This window comes from Pelodiscus sinensis, chromosome 2, assembly GCF_049634645.1.
Source record: "Pelodiscus sinensis isolate JC-2024 chromosome 2, ASM4963464v1, whole genome shotgun sequence".
NCBI classification, from domain to species: Eukaryota; Metazoa; Chordata; order Testudines; family Trionychidae; genus Pelodiscus; species Pelodiscus sinensis.
Window position 1 is genome coordinate 9271921 of NC_134712.1, and position 20009 is coordinate 9291929.

Here is a 20009-nt window from a genome sequence, read left to right on the forward strand (position 1 = left end):
AGTCTGTGAATATCTGAGGTATGCAAACCCCTGAACTTGGAATCATTGTGGATAGATCTCTGAAAACATCCACTCAATGTGCAGTGGCAGTGAAAAAAGCAAATAGAGTGTTAGGAGTCACTAAAAAAGGGATAGAGAATAACGCAGAAAATCTCTTATTGTCTGTAAATAAAACCATGGTACGCCCACATTTTGAATACTGCGTACAATGGGACCCCAATTACAGCTGGAGCCTCTAATAACATAAATAATAATTATAGAGGAGCAGGGTACAGAGGAGCAGATTACCTGTTGCAGTGGTTTCGTTTGTAGATCAATCACCTCTCTAGCCTACAGTGAGAAGATGGAGGCCAATTCTGAGCAAATAGCAAATGCCACCACATATCCAACAGTTTAATTTACAAATGCATCCCAGAACTTGAGGGCTACAGTATAAAAGCTCTCCCTTAGAGTAAACAGTGGCTGATGCTGACGAAAAACACACACTGCTATGAAGCTGGATATAAACCTCAAGCTGGCTGTGAGTTCTATACTTGGGTTTTGCCAATCACGTAAAAAATATAAATACCTCAGGCATTTACAGATCTAACATGGAATCACAGACAATTCCTTTGGATATCCTGATCTATCATGCCACCCACTCTGTGATAGTTCCTACTTTGCAGTAACAAAACCAACAATATTCAAGTTACTCTCAGCCCCAAAGCACCAGCCACTTACTGCAGAGGTCAGTTACTCATCAAAGACCTCTCATCAGAGGCAATGCTTGTAGTCAGTCCTGTAACAAACTAACTAAAGGTTTATTAACAAGGAAAATCTTTGCAAGATTAAAGAAGGTAACATACAGAGAGAAAAGAGTTATGCACGCACAGGCACACACAAATAAGTTACAGTCTTAAATTCCAAATCGTATTAGAAACTTCTACCATAAGTAAACCTTATGGGTACCTCTACACTGTAGTGCGTACCTCAAAATAAGCTATGCAATTTGAAGTAGCTTATTTCGAATTTGGTGCTGTCTACACCACACTTATCATATATATATATATATATATAGTAGCCCAGTGTCTGTGAGTCTGTAACGCTGAAATGCTGGCTGTTTGCTCTGGGTGGCCCATGCTGCATGGGGAGTGCAGGGCCCAAACTGCCTCTTGCTCCACTTGCTACCCCGTGGCAGCCTGGCTGAGCAGTGCAGAACTCAGCTGAGTGCCACGGCTGGAGGGGAAGGGGCTGGAGCGGTGGCGTGCAGTGTGACAACGGCTCCAGGCCCCGCCCCTTGGCCGTGAACATCACCGCCTCGCCCCCCTTCACCTCCCACCGTGGCGCTCGGCTGACTTCTGCGCCATTCAGCCGGGCCGCCACGTGGGAGCAAGTGTTGCAAGCGACCGTTTGGGCTCCACGCTCCCCATGCAGCACAGGGAGTGCAAAGCCCAAACGGCTCCATGGTCCCCCGAGTGAGAGGCAGGAGGGGGAGGAGAAGAGAAAGAGAGAGGTAGGAGGTGGAGGAGAGCTGGGGGGGGGGAGGTAGTAGGAGGAGGAGAGAGAGAGTCTCAGGAGAGAAGACCGATGTGGAGGAGAGACCTGAAAATCCAGTCTTATGACAGGTTAATTGGCTAGTCATATATATAAAAGCCCAATGTCTGTGACTCTGTAACGCTGAAATGCTGGCTGTTCCCTCTGGGCGGTGCTGTTGCCTGGAATGCTGGCTGTTCCCTCTGGGCGGCGCTGTTGCCTGAAATGCTGGCTGTTCCCTCTGGGCGGCGCTGTTGCCTGAAATGCTGGCTGTTCCCTCTGGGCAGTGCTGTTGCCTGGAATGCTGGCTGTTGCCTCTGGGCGGCGCTGTTGCCTGAAATGCTGGGTATTTAAATCCCGGGCTTCATTTGCAACTCCGGTTGCTCTCATTTGCCTACCTAGCGCGAACTACCGAGCTAGTGTAGACATACCCAAACCTAGTACCAGTTCTCCCAGCACCTCCTTTGAAGCATCATCTCAAGGGATTCTGTAGAGTACGTGATGTATACAGTCTTTGAATGCCTGAATCGGAGGGGCGGGAGGCCTGCCTGTGGAAAAGAGTGGGAACTCCTGCTTGTAGCTGCAAGAGAGTTTGGGGAGAGGAGAGAAAAGGCGTTGGTCGTTATTGGGCATGAGGACACGAGAGCACTGTTAGCTGATTGGGGAAAAGGGCAGCGTTGGTATTTCTGTTGTTTGTTGTTCTATTGGACTCTTCCTTGGGGCCGATAGACGGGAGTGTGGGAGAGAGTAGCACACAAGAAGCCCATGCGCAGGGCCCACCAATGGAGATGGATTTCATAGGCCAGAGGGGTTCCATTGTGATCCCCTGCTCTGACCTCTGGCATGACACTGGCCAGCAAACCCTACTCAGGGATTCCTGCATTGAACTCAACAACATCTGATTGGAATGAGGGTGACGTCAGTGGGGAAGAATCCACCTGGTACGTTGTTTTGGTGGCTCCCGATGGAATTGTACTCTCTGAGCATTACCGGGGTGCATGTTGCCCCAGGAAGTTTTGGGCAGTGCAAGGTTAAACTCAGAGATGATGGCCTGCCCCCCCACAAGCCCGGGGAGAAAGACCAGTGGGAGGATGGAGGATGTACTGCCTTCCTCCAAGGGATGAAGAAGCAAGAGTGCTCCTTCAACACACCCAGGAGCTTTGGGGGCAATAGGCTCTGTTGAAGTCAGTGGAATTGCACCAGAGATGAATTTGGTCCCTTTCTAAAATCAGTCATCCTGTGTGTGTGTGATTCTGGGGAGTTTGTAAGCAGATGCCTTTAGTGGCAGGGTATTTTAAAGTCTCTTCTAAGCCCCCATGAAGTGCCAGAGTGGAGAACAGCCTTGACATGGTGGCAGTAGTGGGATGTTCAGAAAAAGGGAATAGCCCTTCTATTTCACACACACATACGCCAGTGATCCCGGAACCCCCAGTTTGGAAACAATTCATGCGAGCTTTCAGTTTAATGGTAATGGTGTCTCTGTGTACCAAAGACTTTTACTGGGCACACATTCATGGATTTCACTAACCTTGTTTCCCAGTGTTTCCTATAAATGAGAGAGAAATTAGCAGCTCCGGAGTGAAGCTGGGGAGAGGATTAGCTAATGTGGCAGAGAAGTTGGTATTTACAAGGGCTTGTCTGACAGCCACCTTTAGTCACAGGTTGTGAAGGATCATTTAATGGTGTATGGAAATTGCCCAGGATCTCCTCCTACATCTGCTGAAATGCTAAACTGAAGCCTCTCGTCAGTGAATATTTTGATCCACTCTTGGGGCTAGTAAATAATAATTGAAACCTAGGCCAAATAGCACTATTGTGTTTGATTCATCAGCCAGGAATTTCCGACTATCTCTGTGCTACAGGCAGCCACAGTCTAAATTTCTATGCTGACGTCCTCATATCCAGACTGCACAGTGGGAACAGCAACTATCTGCCATTCTCATCTGTCCCTCATCTTTGAACTCACTGCAGTTGTCCTAAAAGACATGCAGTTGTGAGCATTTGAATGTACTTTTTTTTTTTCTGGAGCGGGGGTGGAATTTAATACCAGAGAAACAGTTTAGAAAAATAAAAGGCTTCTTACTGTTTGCCCATTGATGGAGCTGCTTAAATATTTGCATACGTTGAGCCAGGACAGTCTCTTCTTGCTGGATGTCCCACACAATTTAATCAATTCAGAAAGTGTAGATAGTCTGGATGCACTTCAAAAAAACATGCAGACTTTAGGGTAACCAGACTTTCGCACAAAAGGTTTTGAGGATTATTTATCACTATCTAGAACCCACAGGTCCAATTCTCTTCTCACAAGTAACTCAAGTTACCTCATAGAATCATAGAATTCCTAGAACTGAAAGAGACCTAGAGAGGGCAACAAGTCTAATCCCTTGTCCTCATCCCTGGTAGATGTCTGTCTAACCTGCTCTTAAATATCTCCCGTGATGGAGATTCCACAACCTCCCTAGGCAATTTATTCCAGTGGTTAACCACCCCAAGAGTTAGAAAGTTTTTCCTAATGTCCAACCTAAGCCTCCTTTGCTGCAGTTTAAACCCATTGCTTCTTGTCCTATCAACAGACGTTAAAGAGAATAATCTTCCTCTCTCCTCCTTGTAACATTGAAATGGCAATAGGAAACCAAGAGGCGAATTGAATTAACCCTGAGACAGTAAATCCTATTTAGGAATGAGAGGACAGCTTCCTGCATGCATTTTCAGTATGATCTACTGTATTTTAGTTCAGCTTGTCTACTTCATAGACTCAAGCAAGACTTTGTCAGAGCCAATGGAAAATTGGAGCAATTACCATAAATCATCAGTAACAAGGAAATAGAGTTTTGTTTCTTTAGAATAAGTACTTTTTAAATGAATGCCTGGGCCCATAAGTTTGGTACATGGGCACTACGGAATACAAATATTACTAATAAGAATACAATGAGCTCGCCCAGAGTCTGCACTGGAGTATTGGAGGCAAGTATGGATTTACATGAAACATGAGCTATTATAACCACTGAATTAAAAGCATTCTAGAGAAGGAAGAGGCTAAGCTTACATGGTATCTGGCAACAGTCACAGGCAGAATGGTCTAGGCAAAGAGGCCGGGCATAGTTACTGTAGAAAAGAAGACAAATAAGACCGTTTTGGTTGATATTGCCTGTCTAGCAGTCAGAAACATAAAAAAGAGCAAAAATTATTGGAGCACTTGGAGCACTCTCTAGGGGTATTTAATGAATAGCTCAACTATACATTAGAACAGGGATTCTCAAATTTCATTATACCATGACCCCACTCTGATAACAAAAATTAGGAAATAATCCCAAGGAAGGCCAGCCTGAGTCTACCTGAGTGGAAGGTGTGTGAACAATGTCAAAGCTTAAGTCCCACCACCTATGTGGGTGGGCCAAAGCTGACACCCAAGGGCTAAGGCCCAGGGTGGTGGGGTTCAGGCTTTGGCCCTGGACCCCAGCAAGTCTAATGACAGCCCTGGTGACCCCATTCATGACCCACTTTGGTGTCCTGACCCACAGTGTGAGAACCCCTGCATTAAGAGCACAAGCCAATATGATCAGCGACCTCCAGAAGACAGTCTGCTTTTAGACACTGTGAGAACGTAGTGGAAAGTCATAGGAGAGCAAGTGCATGTGAGCATCTGAAATTCAGGAATGTTGCCAATGGTTTAACAAAACTCCAGACTACTCAAATCCATGGCGCAAGTTCACAATCAGAATTTATTGCTAATTCATGGAGATACATTTTAGGCAATAGCATTTCCCTTTTTACCCATAAAGCTCTTGTTTGTTGTGGAGGTTTGTTGTGAAGGTTTTGTTTTGTTTTGTTTAACAATGAACTATCCCCAAGCTAAAATACTGAGAAATATTTTTGCTAATAACGCCAATATTTTCCTTGCTCATGTTCTTTCATGCAGCAGCTAACCTATCAGAGGAGCTATACAAACACAACTGGTGAAATTTCTTTCATAAAGATTATTGTTCAGAATTTTACTACAGAATTATTTCCCTATAAACTGCAAACCTCAGAATTGGACTCTATCGAGTTCCAGATGTATAATGTATTCTAAGGGATTCTATGTGAATACTATATGCAACCTCTACTACTTGAAACCAGACAGCTAAATTAAACAGACTTTACAGAAGCACATATACCCACCGCTACTGCATCTTCATGTCAGACATTGCAGCAGTATGAAGAGTTCTTTATATCCTGTGTGGTTTTTTACAAATTTATTGTGGTGCTGTGAGTTGTAGTTGTTGGTCTAATATAAAGCAATAATTATTGTTAGAAACAAAAGGGTACTGAGGGAATATCTGGTTTTGAACCAACTTCTGTTGGTGAGAGACACAGACTTTTGAGCTATATTGATTGTTTATTTAGGGTTCGGTGCTTTTCTCAGATCTGAAGCAGTGCTTTGTGTAGCTGGAAAGCTTGTATAGAAGTTGTTCTAATAGAAGATATTACCTCACCCACCTTGTCTCTGATGCCCTAAGACCGACTCCAGCACCCTGCATACAATAATTATTGGTATCATTTATTACGTCAGAGACCCCCAACCAGAATCAGGGCCCATCATGCTAGCAGCATACTAAACACAATGAAGAGGCACTAAGGTTTACAGCTGGGTTCTAACTAGTTTGCCTAGAGGCTGGTAAACTTGACCTGAGGTGTGATATGATGCACACATTGCTTCCGTTGTGTTGCAACATACCATTGCTCAGAGGTACCTTGAATTGTACGGGCCAATGTTCTGGGCGTTGACAGGAAGAGAAAGCTGCAGGAAGGAGCAGTGTATATGCTCCGGGTGGACTTCTCTAAAGGCAGCTCTTTCCAAGCCATTTTGCTCTGGGCTATAGTAATGCTGTTTCTGTTGAACCCTAACTTTCACTATCAGTTTAGTGCATTAAACTTCCTCCAACACAACTGGTACGAGTAAGCTTGGATTTCCACCCGGACCATTGAGCTAACCTGATAATTACCACAACATTCATCTATATGCTCAACAGACATGGGTCAGATGACAGTTTCAGGCTTTAATCCTTAGAATTCTCAGGCCAGCTGGGTACTCAGCTCCATGCTCTAAATGGGGAGGGAGAGGGTATGACAGGTGAAACCAGATTCTCCTTTTCCTTCCCCTTCCCAGGCCTTCCCCTCTTCCACCAGAAGAGAGCCCTCATGCCCCCACCTCGTTCCCATCTCTCCTGATCATAACTTACTATGGATCAGTTGACTGCCCATTTCTCTGTGGCGTCTTTTATGACTTCCTCATGTGAACCATCTCAACCATGTTCATTCCAGATGGAGGGAGTAATCTGTAACCAACAGCCGAGGGAGAGGGATCATGTCAGGCAGGCAGACTGTGGTAGCAAGGGGGTTTGTGCAAGGAGTTAGGGGCCAAGCTGTAGCACACGTGGAAGGACCCAGTCCCACGCTATTGTACTCCCCAGTGTCCAGAAACCCTCATTCATCTCTGGCCCAGCATCCCCTCTCCGTGGCTCCTACAAACTGGCTAGTTCACAGGCTGGTTCACCCTCAGCACAGGGCGCCATTTAAAACTGGAGCATTTTATTACAATTTTGGTCAGTATTAAACAGAAGCTCCACTGTTGGAGAGTCTTCCAGAAGGTACTGTGGCTTCACCCTGCTCGCCCAGGCTGTAGCTCATGCTAGACCTTAATGGTACAGGCCATAGAAAAATACAGCCAAGGCATGCCATCCAGTTCTTTGCCCCCAAACAGGCCACATGTTTGCTACCATACACCTCCTAATGTATGAGAGCTACATCTATCCCTGAAGCCATAGGCGGTGAGTTAAATGTGCCCATGGAGCTCATGCTCCACCAATATTCTGGAACGTGGGTCTAGCTCCGCCAGCATTTGATCTTCTCTTTTCAGAGGCTACATCTAGACTGCAGAGTTTTTCTGGAATACCTCTGGCATCCCGGAAAAACTCTGCTGCATCCAAGGAACATGTCTGCTCTTCCAATTTTTTTTTTGGAAGAGCAGACTTGGTTTTTTTCGGCATCCCAGTAAACCTTGTTTTACGAGGAAGAAGGGATGTTCCAAAAAAGGATGTTTTCCCAACATTTGGCCAAATGTTGGAAAAGCCTCTTCTGAAAAAAGAAGCGGAAAAACTGTGCAGTCTAGACAGCCTGAGCTGGCCCATCCATAGGATGGACCCGCACAATTGCTTTAGGCCCCATGCTTTGGAGGGCCAAGAGCTACAGGGAGACGTAGGGTCCAGGGTAGCCTAGTGCCAGCAGCAGTGAGTCACCCAGCCCCAGGCTGCTCTGCTCCCAATCCGCTCCTTTGCCCCTGCCCTGCCTCTTTCTGGAAGCGGTTGCTTCCTCTGGGAGCCAGCAGGCTGGGGCCAGGTTGGTTGCTGCAGCCGGCACCAGGCCCCTGCTAACCCTCCAGACTCCCCTGGACCCCGCGATCCCTTGAAGCACAGGGCTCCCCAAAGTGCAGGGCCCGGTGCAGTCTGTCCTGTGGAGGGGATGGCTCTTCTTGGACCAGATCTGGGCACCACCCACAATTATGCAAACCTGGCATTCATGCCTGGAGCCCAACCCATCTCTGGTTTGTGACAATGGCTGCTCCAGAAGTGCATTCGGCGATTTGCAGTGAACCAGCTGTCCTAAGGCTTAAGCTCCATTAGACAGTGAACTGGAAAATAGTCTTATGCTACAATATCTGTTCGAATTCTCGCCCGACCAATCCATAGCCCCAGATTTCCCCAGGCATCCCTAATCCTCTTTCCCGAGGGTAAACGCTTCCTTAGCAACCTTGTGCTCTTTGGGCTGCTCTTTGGACCATGCAAATGTCAGCATCTCTCCTTGCAAAGGCAAGCAAAACAAACCGCTCAGGAACGGAAATGTAGGCAAATGAACAAAAAGAGCAATAATGTGATTGATCATCTAGATTAAATCAAGGGCAAAACTGTAATTGCCAGCTGGGTAAATATATTCATTCCCAATCAAACACATATTTTACGGTGCTATTATTCAAGTTGCTGATCAAGGCAAATAACATGTCTCTTGCGTAGTCAAAGGCTACACACTGATCTTCACTTCGCCGAGCCTCGCAATGTGCAGCAGAGTGTAATTGGTGGTTCTGACTGTTGCATTAATAGGCGATGTGACATTTCGCGGAGCTTTCCTCTCGTAGGTATAATTTCTCCCGGTGAGTTTCTTCATTGCCTTTCGAACAGGCTGGTACATCGCAGAGCAGTGCGGCTGTTGCTTTTTTTTGACTCAATTGCAAATGGCCAAATCGTCCCCCCGCAATGGAGAAAACTGTCCTCTTAGCCTTTCTGTCTCTGCATCTCTATGCTGCTTTACGGGAGGTCTCATTCTGCAAGGTGCAAAAGGTTCAGCAGCACTGCACAGGAGGGAAAGACAGGCTCCTTTTGCAGCACAAATTAACCTCTCCTGTTATCTGCATGGAAATAGATCATCTCCTATATATTGCTCATTGCAAGGCCAGAATCTGCTTATTCCCCATACCCACCTCTTGACTCAGGCTTGGGCGGGGGAGGGGAGCGTTTTAGTGGAGGTTCCTTGCATCATTGGGTCTGTGGAGGAGTGGATTCTTAGGGAGTGTACAGCAGTATGTCCAGCAGCCTATAAGCTTTGAAATCCACCTCTCTTCAGATGACCAGCATGTGGTCAATGTACCACTAGAGACTTATCTGAGCATGTAAGTGAGATGTAGGGGGTACATTGGATTAGCACAGTGGTGAATTAGGGGATGGCTTCACTGCAGCTGGGTGGGGGTAATTACATAAGAACGGCCGTACTGGGTCAGACCAAAGGTCCATCTAGCCCAGTATCCTGTCTACTGACAGTGGCCAACACCAGGTGCCCCAGAGATGGTGGAACAAAGACAATGATCAGCAATTTGTCTCCTGCCATCCCTCTCCAGCCTCTGACAAACAGAGGCCAGGGACACCACTTCAATCCCTGGCTAATAGCCTTTTATGGACCTAACCTCCATGAAATTAACTACCTTCTCTTTAAACTCTGCAAAAGCGATGAGGAGTCCTGTGGCACCTTATAGACTAACTGAAATGTAGGAGCATAAGCTTTCGTGGGCAAAGACCCACTTCGTCAGATGCATGTAGTGGAAATTTCCACTACATGCATCTGATGAAGTGCGTCTTTGCCCATGAAAGCTTATGCTCCTACATTTCAGTTAGTCTATAAGGTGCCACAGGACTCCTCATCGCTTTTGCAGATTCAGACTAACATGGCTACCCCTCTGATCTTTAAACTCTGTTATAGTCCTAGCCTTTACAGCCTCCTCTGGCAAGGAGTTCCACAGGTTGACTATACGCTGTGTTAAGAAGAACTTTCTTTTATTAGTTCTAAACCTGCTACCCATTAATTTCATTTCGTGTCCTCTAGTTCTTCTATTATGGGAACTAATAAATAACTTTTCTTTATCAGCCCTCTCCACACCACTCATGATTTTATAGACCTCTATCATATCCCCTCTCAGTCTTCTCTTTTCTAAACTGAAGAGTCCCACTCGCTTTAACCTCTCCTCCTCTGAGACCCGTTCCAAACCCCTAATCATTTTAGTTTCCCTTTTTTGAACCCTTTTAAAGGACAAAATATCTTTTTTGAGGTGAGGAGACCACATCTGTACACAGTATTCAAGATGTGGGCGTACCATAGTTTTATACAGGGGCAGTAAGATATTCTGGGTCTTATTTTCTATCCCTTTCTTAATAATTGCTAGCATCCTATTTGCCTTTTTGACCGCTGTTGCATACTGTGTGGAAGTTTTCAGGGAACTATCTACGATAACTCCAAAATCTCTTTCCTGATATGTCATAGCCAAATTAGCCCCCATCATACTGTACATATAGTTGGGGTTATTTTTCCCGATGTGCATTACTTTACACTTATCCACATTATATTTCATTTGCCATTTTGTTGCCCAGTCACTCAGTTTGGTGAGATCTTTTTGGAGTCCCTCACAGTCTGCTTCTGTCTTGACTATCATAAACAGTTTGGTATCATCCTCAAACTTTACCACCTCACTGCTTACCCCTTTCGGCAGATCATTTATGAATAAGTTGAAAAGGATTGATCCCAGGACTGACCCTTGGGGGACCCCACTAGTTACCCCTCTCCATTCTGAAAATTTACCATTTATTCCTATCCTTTGTTTCCTGTCTTTTAACCAGTTCTCAATCCAAGAAAGGACCTTCCCTCTTATCCCATGGCCATGTAATTTACACAAGAGCCTTTGTGAGGGACCTTGTCAAAGGCTTTCTGAAAATCTAAGTATACTTTATCTACTATCAGAGGGGTAGCCATGCATGCATCTGACGAAGTGGGTCTTTGCCCACGAAAGCTTATGCTCCTCCACTTCAATTAGTCCATAAGGTGCCACAGGACTCCTTGCCGCTTTTACTATATCTACTGGATCCCTCTTGTCTGCATGTTTGTTAACCCCTTCAAAGAATTCTAATAGATTAGTAAGACATGATTTCCCTTTACAGAAACCATGTTGACTTTTGTCCAACAAATTATGTTCTTCAACATGCCTCACAATTTTATTCTTTACTTGTTTCGACAAATTTGCCCAGTACTGAAGTTAGACTTACCCGTTTGTAATAGCCAGGATCACTTCTAGAGCCCTTTTTAAATGTTAGTGTCATGATGGCTATCTTCCAGTCATTAGGTACAGAAGCCGATTTAAAGGATAGGTTACAAACCACAGATAATAGTTCAGCAATTTCCCATTTGAGTTCTTTTAGAACTCTTGGATGAATGCCATCCGGTCCCGGAGATTTGTTAACATTAAGTTTTTCTATTTCTTCCAAAACCTCCGCTAATGACATTTCAGTCTAGGACAGTTCCTCAGATTCATCACCCCACAAAGGATGGTGCAGATTTGGGAATCTCCCTACTGTCCTCAGCCGTGAAGACTGAAGCAAAGAAATCATTTAGTTTATCCGCAATGGCTTTATCATCCTTGATTGCTCCTTTTAAATCTCAATCGTCTAGGGGACCCACAGGTTTTTTAGCAGGCTTCCTGCTTCTAATGTACTTAAAAAACATTTTGTTATTTCTTTTTGAGTTTTTTGGCTAGCTGTTCCTCAAAATCTGTTTTTTGCTTTTCTTATTACATTTTTACATTTGTTTTGACAGTGTTTATGTTCCTTTCTCTTTATCTCACTGGGATTGGACTTCCACTTCTTAAAAAATGCCTTTTTGTCCCTTACTACTTCTTTTTCATGGTAGTTGAGCCACGGTGGCTCTTTTTTAGGTCTCTTGCTATGTTTTTTAATTTGGAGTATACATTTAAGTTGGGCCTCTATTATGGTGTCTTTAAAAAGTTTCCATGCAGCTTGCAGGGATTTGGCTCTAGTCACTGTGCCTTTTAATTTCTGTTTAACTAACCTCCTCATTTTTGTGTAATTCCCCTTTTTGAAATTAAATGCCAGGGTGCTAGACTGCTAAGGTGTTCTTCCCACCACGGGAATGTTAAATGTTATTATATTATGGTCACTATTCCCAAGCGGTCCTGTAACAGTTATCTCCTGGACCTGATCCTGTACTCCACTCAGGACTAAATGGAGAATTGCCTCTCCCCTCGTGGGTTCCTGCACCAGCTGCTCCAAGAAGCAGTCATTTAAGCCATTGAGAAATTTTATCTCTGCTTCTCTTCCCGAGGCAACATGTATCCAGTCAATATGGGGATAATTAAAATCCCCCGTTATTATAGAGTTCCCAGATTAGATAGACATACTCATAGATTTAACGTCTTAAACCAGATTACACCATCTTGGTTGTCTTGTCTGACCTCCTGCTCATTGCAGGTCACAAAGCCTCACCCGCTCATTTTAGTAATAGACCACTCACCTCTGGAGGAATTACTTACTCTTGGGAGGATTCTGTGCCAAACAACTAAAAATTCTGCACCAAAAATTAAAAAAAAAATCCCTGCCCAGTATTTTAAAATTCTGCATATTTTATTTGTCAAAATAACACAATACGTTCATGTCGGTATCAAATAAATTGGTGATTTATTTCAAAATACAGTTGACAAGCATGTCTATAACAATACAGACATCAAAACAGAATCAGGCAACATTTTTTCTTTAACAAATAGAATCCTTACTAGGCAAATGAATACAGAACTTGGAGTAATAATTCATTTTAACTGCCATACAGAGACTCATCTCCACTAAGGAAGTGGGTTTTACCCAAGAAAGCTCATCCCAGCCTCCCTCTCCCCCTCGCCCGAGCCTGCACTCTGTCCCGCAGCCACACTCCTGTCTCAACCTGAAGCTCCCACCAGTACTCTAAACCCCTCATTTTTGGTCCCACACTGGAGCCTCGAGGGCCCCCCAAAATCTTATAGCTCTGGGCCCCAGAAGAGTGAATCCAGCTCAGTCAGCAATACCAAATCTATAATGGTATCTCCTCTTGGATTGGTGAAATTTGGTGATGAAATCTGTCAGCTATCACATCGATGGAAATCTGGGCCCTACCATTATTAGTAGCACTTGTCCTTCAATGGATAGCTGGGAAATTAAAGTCCCCCATCATCACACGATTCCCAGAAATATTTATTTTATTACAAACATGCCAGCGTGGATGGAGTTAGCATATCAGAGCAGTGTGGGCAAGGCAGCGCAGGTGGTGGCTTAGGCTAACTACTGGAGTATGGACCTAGTATCTCCTGTGGGATTGCATTCAGGCACCTAGATTCATCCATAATAATTTAGTCCTGTTAAAACATAACTAGCCAGAAGGGTGGTCATGCATGGGAATAGCCAAATGACATCAAGAGCCAGACCCATGGTGTAAAATCCCAACATATTTTAAATGTGCTTCCCCCCCCCCCCAAAGAAAAGCTGCCTCAGTTAATTTCATAGGAAATTGAAGTTGAGCAGTGTGTTTGACTAAAATATCCTGATTGTGTATAATCCTATACATTTCCCTAGCATCTGGCTATGTGCCGTACTTATCTCAGCACTCCTTGATTGTAAATTGGCAGATCCATTGTGGAGACAGGCATACAATGTGACGTGTGATTTAAAGCTTCCACTACTGTGCTGGGCTGTGCAATTTATTCAATCCATTTGGAGCCAGAGCTAGTGCATCCACATTCACTGTACTTCATTATTGCTATAATTTTGCATTGTATGGAGGGGGTCGCAACCTGAGAGCCATTCATGAGTTTCAGAGGGGTAGGCGTGTTAGTCTGTAATAGGAAAACCTTAAAAACCAACCAATAGACCTGTGGCACCTCAGGGTATGTCTACACTTGCACCCTCTTTCGAGAGAGGGATGCAAATGAAGACTTTCGAAATTTCACATGAACCGCGATTTAAATAGCCTGTGCTTCATTTGCATAGTCACGTTATCGTGCTATTTCACGCTATTTTGAAATAACAGAAGCTGTTAAGACTTGGTTATTTTGAGAGAAAACTTCTCTTGAAATAACTGGTAAACCTCATTGTATGAGGAATAAGGGTTATGTCGAGAGAAGGGTTTTCTCTCAAAATAACCGCATCTTAACAGCATCTGTTATTTCCAAATAGCGCCATAATGCAAATATGCAAATGAAGCATGAGATATTTAAATCCCAGATTCATTTGCAATTTCAAATGTCTTCATTTGTATCCCTCTCTTGAAAGAGTTGCAAGTGTAGACATACCCTTAGAGACTAACAAAAAATGTAGATGGTATCATGAACTTTCGTGGGCAGAACCCACTTCTTCAGATGAACAGAGTTTAAGGGGTCCGGGTTCCAAATAAATAGCAGAGAAAGAGGGGATGGGCAAAGAAAGGAGAGGAGAGGAAAGGAGAAAAAAGGGGAAAGAATAGTCAATTAGAGTTTCCATGTTAAATGAAGCTGATCGAAAGGGTTCTAAGTACCCTTAAGTACTGGTGTTTGGTTCTTTTATGTCATTAGGATGTGGAATGTTAAGGTTTTGTTCAAACCTCTATTGTAGGTAACAAACTTGCAAATGAAATTAAGCTCTGCAGCTTCCCTTTCAAGCTGGTTTTTGAAATTGGTTTGTAATAATATGGAAACTTTGAGGTCCATTAATGAGTGCCCGGGCAAGTTAATATGTTCCCCAACAGGTTTCTGGGTGTTACCATTTTGAATATCTGATTTGCGTTCATTAATCCTTTGTCGTAGGGATTGTTCAGTTTGGCCAACATACATGGCAGAGGGGCATTGCTGGCATTTGATGGCACAGGTCTCATTGGTGAAAGTGCAGTTATATGAGCTGCTGATATAGTGGTTTATGTGGTTAGGTCCTGTGATGATGTTGCTTGTGTAGATGTGTGGACAGAGTTGGCACTGGAGTTTATTGCAGGGGTGGGTTCCTTGGTGAGTATGATGGAGGTGTGCTACACTGTTGCTGCAAAGAATTTGTTTGAGGTTAGGGGGCTGTCTGTAGGCAAGGACTGGCCTGTCTCCCAAGGCCTGTGAGAGTGAGGGGTCATTTTCCAGGATAGGTTGTAGATTGTTAATTATATGCTGGAGGGGTTTAAGTTGAGGGTGGTAGGGGATGACAAGTGGAGTTCCGTTGTTTTCTTTGTAGGGCCTATCTTAAAGAAGCTCATGTCTGGGTACTCATCTGGCTCTGTCAATCTGTTTTTCCACTTCTCTGGGTGCATGTTTTAGTTTTAAGAATGCTTGATATACATCCTGTAGGTGTTTGTTTCTGTCTGTGGGATTGGAGTAAATCCGGTTGTATCTTAGAGCCTGGTTGTAAACAATTGATTGGGAAATGTGTCTTGAATAGAAAGTAGAGGCACGTAGATAAGTGTAACAGTCGGTAGGTTTCCTGTTAATGTGGTGGAAGCACAAATCCAGTCTTTGTGCATTAATATTTTGTTAGTGGGGTTTCTTTTTCAGGACCTTCAATACTTGCTTCTTTCTGCCAGACAGTGAAATGAACATTGCTACTTGTATTAAAATGGTTGGCTCTCTTTGTGGTGTGGCTGCTGCAGATTTAAACCCCAGGAGTTCAGCAGCAATCAATTGCCCTGGCCAATAGCTGGTTCAATATGATATTACAGAATATTGGAGGTGCAGGGGATAATGAGGGGGAAAATAAGACACATATTTGGATGACTAGCATAGCATATTCGTGTTTGGTATGGGATGGACAGTTGGCTGAATGAACTCCTTCTGTCATAGCAGGTCCCGCTAATCACTTTTCAGTTGCTTCCTTCAATTTGGGACATTTTACAGTATTTATTTTTATTAAGAGAAAAACAAGCAAAGGTCCTGATTCTGCCCCCAGGCTCTTAATTAACAGAACAGGTGAAAAAAACTGAAAAATGTGAAAATTTGCTCTTTTTTCATGTTCCCCCAGTAAAATTCAAAATGTGGATAACTTTCACTGAATATGTTAATTCTGACATATTTCCACCTGCTCTTCCCCTTGAGAACCAAAGGTGTCCCTCTCTGGACAGAATTTGACCCAAACAAAAGATATAAAAACATCAGCAAATGTCTGAATCTCTCTCAACTGTAAACTCTGAGACACTATCACATGCAGAAAACATGGGATTAAGAGAGACATCTGTAGAAGAAATCTCACCATTTAGCACAAGGCATTTATTTAATCAAAACACCCTTCCTAAGATGAAGGGCCACTTTTTCAGTGAGCTCTAAGAATAGAAAAAGAACTTCTTTTCTTTGTTAGGTGCTTCTATGTCCCCATTGCAGTAGCATGTGTCCATCTCACAGCTATTAATGGTTTTATACACACAGTAGTGCTGTCATTGTTTTAAAGATGGGAAACTAAAGCACAAAGTGATTAAGTGACTTGCCTGAGGTCACATAGGAAATTGGTGGCAAGGCTGAGACAAGAGCCTAGACATCCTGTGTGTAATCCAATTCCTCAGCTATCCTTTCTACACACCAGCCTCCCCTTGGAACCACACACCGGATTTGCATTGTCCATCAGTGTGCTGTGAGACCTGGTAGCACGGGATTCCATAATAAGTATTCAGTGTGCATCCCCATTCCTGCATCCAACTGCCCTTCCACAGTGGAGAGAGAGCAGCTGGATCTGGCTCTTGGGGACTATGCCAGCCATGAATGCAAACACCTTATGGCTGCATCTAGACTGGCATGATTTTCTGCAAATGCTTTTAATGGAAAAGTTTTTCTGTTAAAAACATTTGCGGAAAAGAGCATCTAGATTGGCATGGATGCTTTTGCACAAAAGCACTTTTTGCGGAAAAGCTTCCGTGCCAGTCTAGATGCGGTTTAGAGCAAGAAAGCCCCAATCGCCATTTTAGCCATTGGGGCTTTTTTGCGCAAAACAGTTTTTACCTGTCTACACTGGCCCTCTTGCGCAAAAGCATTTGTGCAAGAGGGCTTATCCCTGAGCAGGAGCATCATAGTATTTGCGCAAGAACACTGACAATCTTACATTAGATCGTCAGTGTTCTTGCGCAAATTCAAGCGGCCAGTGTAGACAGCTGGCAAGTTTTTCTGCAGAAGCGGCCGCTTTTTCAGAAGAACTTGCCAGTCTAGATGCAGCCTTTGTATCTAGAGCTGCTGCCAGAATTGTCGGGCCCTGGGGCAGGGTTAGGGGCCTGCTCTCGGCCTCTGGAAAGGGTAGACCTTGGGTGGAAGGGGCATGGTGGGGAGCTAACCTGCCTTAGCCAGCCTTTCCGAGCTGCCCAGTCCACGCCACCGGGATTTCAATTTCAGTTTCAACAGCCACTAGCCATGGGGCAGCTACCTCTCCCCCACCCCTCGTCATCAGCCATGTACATGCCTCAGGGGTATCCAGATGTTTCCATAGGTCCCCCCCGTAGGGGAATCAAGTGGTTTTGTTGGATGTCATTGCTTGATGCCAGTTTGTGGTGTCTGTTCCATCCTCCCAGGCACAAAACATTTTCACTAGCAGGAGTGTAGACATTAAGGGTACGTCTACACTACATGGCTCTGTCGACGGAGCCATGTAGATTTGTTTATTGGGCAAAGGGAAATGAAGCGGCCATTTAAATAATCGCTGCTTCATTTAAATTTACATGGCTGCCGCGCTGAGCTGACAAACAGCTGATCAGCTGTTTGTCGGCTCAGCGCACTAGTCTGGACGCTCCCCTGCCGACATCAAAGCCCTTTGTCGGCAGCCCCAGTAAACCTCATCCCACGAGGAATAACGGGGCTGCCGACAAAGGGCTTTGATGTCGGCAAGGGAGCGTCCAGACTAGCGCGCTGAGCCGACAAACAGCTGATTATCTGTTTGTGGGCTCAGCGCGGCAGCCATGTAAATTTAAATGAAGCGGCGATTATTTAAATCGCACCTTCATTTCCCTTTGCCTACAACCCTAATCTACATGTCTCCGTCGATGGAGCCATGTAGTCTAGACACAGCCTAAAAGGGTGCAGGGTGCAGTGCTTTTCCGGGACAGAGAGTTTGGCAGTTCCAGAATTCTTACCGGTTCTAGAAGTGTTACCAGTTTAATTAGTGCTGTCTCCCTTTTTATTGAGAATAGGGACTAGCACTGGAACTGGTAATCCCTCAAAAACTGGTGTGACTGTTGAGTGTGCAAGCCAAGGAAAGGTGAATTCTGCTTTCCTAAGATAACTTTGGGCATGCTAGAGTTCACTTCATTGCCTTTCTCCAATGCCTAAAAGAAACCCAACTCCTACAGAAACTATCTGGAGACCGAGAGTTCAGTCTCTAAGGGTATGTCTACACTACAGAGTTTTTTTCAGAAAAACAACCGTTTTTCTGAAAAAACTTCAATTATGTCCACACTGCAATCATGTTCTTTCGAAAGAAAATTGAAAGAACAGAGGGGATTTTCCGACATCGGTACACCTTTTTCTATGAGGAAGAAGCCTTTTTCCAAAAGAGCTCTTTCAGAAAAAGGTGTGTGTGGTTGGGTTAGAGGGAGTTCTTTTGCAAGAAGAGGAAAGAGGAAAAAGCACAGGTTCCCTGGAGGACATTCTGCCCATAGGAACCACAGCTTACATGTGAGAAAGCATCCATTCAGTTTGGATGCTATCTGTTGAAAAACCAGATCGCTTTTTTGATGCGCTTTTGCAATGTGGACGCTTTCTTTCGAAAGAAGATCTCTTCCAGAAAAGCTTCTTCTGAGAGAAGCCAGCAGTCTAGACATAGCCTGAGGGAACATCTACACAGCAGTGTTATTTTGGAATAACTGAAATAACATAGTTCGGGACTACACTACAAATAAGTTATTTTGACATAATGTCAGAATAATGTCAAGCTGGAGGATTTCTTACTCCGACTCCATAACCCTCATTTTATGAGGAATAAGGGAAGTTGGAGGAAGAGTGCTCTTTCTTGGACTTCCTGCTGTGTAGATGGGGCCAAAAGCCAAAATAAGCTATTTTGACTTCATCTGCACAATTGACATAGTTCAAGTCGCGTAGCTTATTTCAGCTTTAGCCCTACTGCGTAGACATGCCCTAAGGATTTTCAGCAACTTAGTTTTCCCGTAGCAACATTCCCTTCCCCCACTCACCCACCTGCATGTTTGCTAACATCCAGAACAAACATTTTAAAGGGAATTCCTTGGGGACAGATAAGACAGTCTTGAGCCCTTTATGCACATTTGACAAGGGAAGGCCAGTGAAATTATAGTAAACATGTGAGCCCATTGTATTATTTTCACAGGCAGTCATGCTAGCGGGCTCTTTTGGCTTATGGAGCTGGTGAGGTGTTAGGTACCAAAAAATAAGAGTGTATTTTTCTTCTCTATAGTATCTTTCATCTCAGAAGGTCTGAAAGTTCTTTACAATCACAGAGATACAGCGGTGCTAAAATGCAGCCTCATCTAGGATAAGAGTAGCCAGCTTGCACACAGCTCTATGCAAATCTGTGGGAAGAGGGGAAATTTTGGCTAAGAACCTATTGTAGCCATTAAATGTGTTTGTTTAAACAGGTGTTAGCCTTTCACAGGTCAACTTTATGCTTAACTGTGGGGTCACTGGAGCTCTCTGGGTTTTTTAATCAGAATATTTGATATTAAGCACTCAATCATAGATAAAGTACTTGGCTTTTTGTTTGGTCTTTTTTTTTTCTGAATCTAAGATCTCTTCAGTAAATGGCAAGAAAGAGCCTATGGTGGATACAGGCTGGGGTAGAGATCCCAGAAGTGAGCACATCTCCTAAGGCTGTGTATAATCAGGCCTGGTTCTGGTATCTGATCAGCTTTGCCATAACAGACTTGGCTACTGGCATTGTTCCCCCATCAGGCTCTGAGGTGGAGAAAAGTATATGATGCAAACATAGTACATAGCATTACTTCTTGCCTATGTGCACCAGGTGAAGGTGGGTATCAGGAGATGGTGTCTAGCCAACAATCATTAATCTTTACCACTACTCTACAGATGCACTGGGGGAATGTGGTAATAAATTAGTGTTTCCGGTCTTTGTGTTATGAGCCTGAGTTTTAATTCAGGTGAATTTCATCTTCTTGCTGACAGACCGCAACCAAGCCATCAGTTTCTTGGT

The 20009-nt window shown here is 44.2% G+C and overlaps 1 protein-coding gene across 1 annotated transcript in view; it reads left to right on the plus strand.

The window, feature by feature from the left end:
* The window catches only part of COL22A1 (collagen type XXII alpha 1 chain), a 310548-nt gene that overhangs the window by 190428 nt on the left and 100111 nt on the right, over positions 1-20009 (plus strand). The window lies entirely within an intron of this gene.